Consider the following 4,992-nt stretch of genomic DNA (forward strand, 5'->3'; position numbering starts at 1 on the left):
ACACACACACACACACACACACACACACATGCACACACACACAGAGTTTTTGTCATCATACAGTAAGATAATGAATCAAATATAAATAACAATAAATAAAACAAAGTAAAAACAAAACGTCTGAAACTTTTTCAAACTTTCATGTTATTAACATGTTTGATAACAAAAGAATAAAATAAACAACACAGTAACCATGGAGACAGACCAGCTGTTTGTCATGACGTTACTTTTATTGCCGTATCTTAGTCGGTGAATGAGCACAGTGATCACAGTGACTTACAGCATGACGACCCTCGCAGGGGTCAGAGGTCAATGAGACACAGTGACATCATCAGGGCTCAAAGTTAACTCGTACATCATCGATGACTTTTTTTATTTTTTTATTTTAGCTGGTGACTCGTTAATGTGGAGCCCCGAGTGTCGTTAGTACACAGCTACTCATTAATGAAGCTACTTTAATCACCTTTAATCGATCTACAGTTATGGATGGAAGACTGAAGGTTCACAGGAAGTCACAATAGACACACTTACAACAAAAGTGATGGACGGCGAGATGAATGAGGTCACCGTGGAGATGAGTTTGGGCTGGAAACACAGGTTTTGTTCTCTGGAAGCTCGAAACAGATAAAATATAAAACACAAAAATCTCTGATGAGAAACTGGTCGACGTCAAAGACTCTTTATGTCAGACTGAAAAGACCTGACGACAACTCTGTGGGCCGACTACAGTTCCCATGATGCTTCAGTGGATGTTCACAGTAAGTATACTATCAGCGAGGTACGCTGACGGTTTTTATTTTATTGTGAGTTCATTTTTCGTTAAACACAACGTTCTTGTTTATCGTTTGTAATTTAGTTCATTTAATAGTTTATCTGATGTTTGGATGTTTTTCAGATGTTTTTGTGAAAGATGCGTTTCCTGTCAGTGACGTGTTTCCTGTTTCCTGTCAGTGACGTGTTTCCTGTTTCCTGTCAGTGACGTGTTCGTTGTCGAGCTCTGTGCGTTAAAGCCGGCGGTGGTGTTTCCGGCCCAAACACAATAGATGGGAGTTCCCACCGGAGGAGAGCGCCCCCTGCTGGTTTCACTGATCCAACTTCAGCTTCCCAAAGAACTTAAAGGTAAGAAACTTATTTAATATCATGATTATTGATTTAGCTTTTTAGGAGCACCAGCGCTAAAACTGTCGAGAGACAAAAATAAAAAAACAAACAAAAATCATCTTTTTCCCTTTAAGCTTGCGTTTTTGTTTTTTATTTTATTTTTGGAGGTTAAAAACACTTTGGCAATGTTTTTGGCTAAAAAAAATCACTGAAAATATTTTTAAAAAATATCTAAAAAAAAAAGAGAAAATCCTCTACAGTAAAATGAAGCTGAAATAAAAATTAGAATTTCTTAAAAAAGCTGTGAGAGAAATCTACTCTGAACAGCAAGACGCTCTCTGACGGAAACCAGCTGATGGTGAAGTTTGTCAGGCAGAATCGATGATCAAAACCTGCAGCCGACAGACGGACGGAAGGACGGACAGACAGACAGACAGACAGGTGGATTCTTTAGACTCGTTTGGTTTTTAAAGTTTTAGGGATTCACAGCAGGATTTTAGAAACACTAAGGTCAAATTTGCCAAAATCGACTCCCTGACACCTGGAGAAATATTTGACTTTCCACCAAAATAAATTTTTAATTCTTATTGTTTTTAATTTTATTCATTTATTTATTTGTGCAGTAACATTTTGATGATTTTTGTCTCACTAAAGTTTGTCTGGAAGCTCTGCAGAATAAAAGTCTGAGAGGAGAAACACAAAATTTTAGATTGTTGTCTATAAACACTGAATAAAGTTTTTTTTACAGCCCTGCAGACACTACAGAGTAAAGCTCTTGACTCTTTGCATAGCTCAGCTGTCAGAGTCTGAGACAGACTGATGATGCCTTCACTGACACTCAGACAGGTAGACTTTGTGTAGACAGATGTGTGGACGTTATTAAAGACCTGAAGGTGTTTGTTTCATTAAAGAAGTTTTCTGTGACTGCGACACAGAGTCACACAGCACAGTTATTCTTTAATATTCTGACTTTTTCTAATGATATCACAACAGTTTAATATCATATCAATATTTGGTCGTCACAAACACAGAAGTCTGCGACTTATTTTAAAGTTTAAAAATAGTTAAAGCTTGTTGGTCTTTGTTTTTTGTTGTTGAACGGCAAAACAAGATGAAAATACATCTGAACTATGATGTCATTATAGAAGAGTTATTGGCAGATTATTGGAGAATAAAACAGGAAACATATCCGAGGTCACAGCGCAGCGTTTAGCCTGATAAACAAACAAAAGGTTTACTTTTTAAAAAAAACTTTTTTTCTCTTTTCACAGCATCCAAATAAAAAAAAAAAAATCTTAAAGAAGTGACTCTGGTAAAGACGTTTATTCATATGCATCAGTGGATGTTTTGATTATCTGATAATTAATTTAATTAATGTGATTAAAGTCTGATGTCAGTCTGTCTCCACACTGAAGAATAAAAAACATTCAAACCCTTTTTAAAAGCACCGTCAGCGATCATCATCAGTTGTCTGTCTGTCTGTCTGTCTGTACCTGCGGAGGCAACATGCTCTTTTATTTTGTAATTAAATATAACTTCCTGTCTCGGCGCGGCGGCTTTGGATCAACGATTCTGTCACAAGATGGGTTTTTTTTGGGTTTTTTTGGCAGGAGAGCACAAAGACAAAATGACATGAAACATCAGTTTTTTTTTCTAAATGTACATTTTGTTTTTTTTCCAAGATGTTTTTTTAAATGTATATATATATATATATATATTTATATTTATATATTTCTTTTGTCTTAAATGGCTGCAGATTTTATTTCTTTATTATCTTCCTGCTCTGACCCACCAGGCTCCGCCCACACATGAGACATTTAGTAATGATAAAACTTAAAAAAAATAAAAGAGTGTCAAACGTCAGTTAATTTTCTTATAACTTTCTGCCTCGGGTTAGTTTGATTAGTGAAATATCATCATCTGATCTCTAATCTCACTACTTTTAATCATCAGTCATCATCCAATCAGCTTCAGCTCTGCTCAACAGCCAATGACTAATGATCAGTAATCTTTGATTAGTCTGATTATTAAACCGTTTATTAACTGTCAAATCTTAAGTTCTCAGTTTAACTTCAAACATCTTCAGTCCAAAAAGTTTCCACTCAGAAAATAAAGACACTCCGAGCAGGAATCATTTCTTTAAAGGAGCCGTCGGTCAGATTTTACTGTGACATCATCAGAGAAATAAAAAAATGTTCATGTTTTCAGCTTCGTTAAACTCGTCAGCAGTGACAAACTAACGTCCATTAAATTTGTGTTTAATCGCCTTTAATGACTTTGGCTGACGTGAGGCGGCCATGTTTGTTTCAGACACTTTTGAGCAGCTGAGTCGCCCTGCAGTGTGGGATAACGTGATTGGCTGGTCTAGTTGTTCTTCATCATTCTGAGTCTTAATGAGCCAGCGGGCGCTCTGATTGGCTGAGAGACAGGATTTATACTGACACCAGATTGGTCTGTTTTTATTTGTAATTTGAGGAGACAGAGTGGCAGACTGAGCTGATTGGCTACAGAGACTCTCCATATGTGGTCATGTCTCACATTAACTGCTTGTTGTCTGGAAGCTCCTGCTGACTGCTGGGAAATGGAGTTCTTTACTCTCCGCTGCATGTTGTTGGTTTTAATTGAGGTAGCTGTTTTACTGCAAACTGTTGAGGTGCTTCATGTCTCCGTCTCATCAGACCGACGACTTTCTGATTGTTACAAATGACAGAGTGACAGTCGGCAGTTTTTCAGCCTTTAAAACATTTTTATCTTTAAATTTAATCATCTGTCATAAAGTAGAAGATGTGCAAACTAATTCTTTCAAATGACACAGGCAGATCTTTTTTTTTCTTTTTGCTTTGAAATAAAAATAATAATTATTGTCATAATTATTATAAGTATTATCATACCTCTGATAATTGTGTGTGTGTGTGTGTGTGTGTGTGTTTGGGGGGGGGGGTCAGAGGACAAAATACTGATTTCCAGAAAAACACAGAAAAACAATCATCTAAAACTAAAACTCTTCAAACGCTTCAGCACTTTAAAAATTAGAAATCCAAAAAATAAGAAAAAAAAAAAAATTCCCTTTCGTGGTGTGTTCAGAGCCACAGGAAGCATCAGCATCACTGCATCGCAGCAAACCCGCCAAAATAAAAGCTCCATCCCTCGCTGCTTGTCCACGTCAGCCGGTCGGACACATTTAAAGGCCTCGCAGCACCAAAACACGACAACATCAGATTTTTAATTTCATCAGCCACAAATCGTGACACCTTCAGTCCAAAAGTTTAAACTTTCTGAAAAATTGTGTGAACAAAAAAAGTGTGAACTGAACTTCCTGCAGGTCAGATTTTCAGATTATTACATTTTCATTGGTGTTGGTGAGAACCTTTAAAGCTGCGACACGAGGCAGGCCGAGGATGGAGATGTTTCCAGAAACACTTCCCAGAATCCTCTCCTGTCGGCAGCCAACGCCGCTAACAAGACGTTTGCATAAAAAGCTAAAAGAAGTTATTTTGAAAGTCTGAATGAGAAGTGAGGTAGCCTGAAGCTCGTTGGTTGGTTGCAGCCGGCGTCGCTGTGGCGCTCGTGTTCGCCGACTCAGACGTGAACAAACAGCCAGAAATCATCATCATCATCATCATCATCATATACTGCATCAAATATAGATAACGCACAAAGATATCCAATATAGATCTGTCGTACTGTTTGTATCAGCAAAATAAAAGCCTCCACAAAATAAATCTCTGATTCATTTTACAATATGTAAAAGAAAACACCAACACGTTTCTTTTTCAAAGTGCCAGCGACATTATTTTACAACAATGTGCAAATGTATGAAGTTTTTCTATATTTTACATTCTGATCATGTTTCCCGTCATACTGTGTGGTTGCTAGGAGACAGAGTTGTAG

This window comes from Epinephelus moara, chromosome 16 (assembly GCF_006386435.1).
Source record: "Epinephelus moara isolate mb chromosome 16, YSFRI_EMoa_1.0, whole genome shotgun sequence".
In the NCBI taxonomy this organism is placed as follows: Eukaryota; Metazoa; Chordata; class Actinopteri; order Perciformes; family Serranidae; genus Epinephelus; species Epinephelus moara.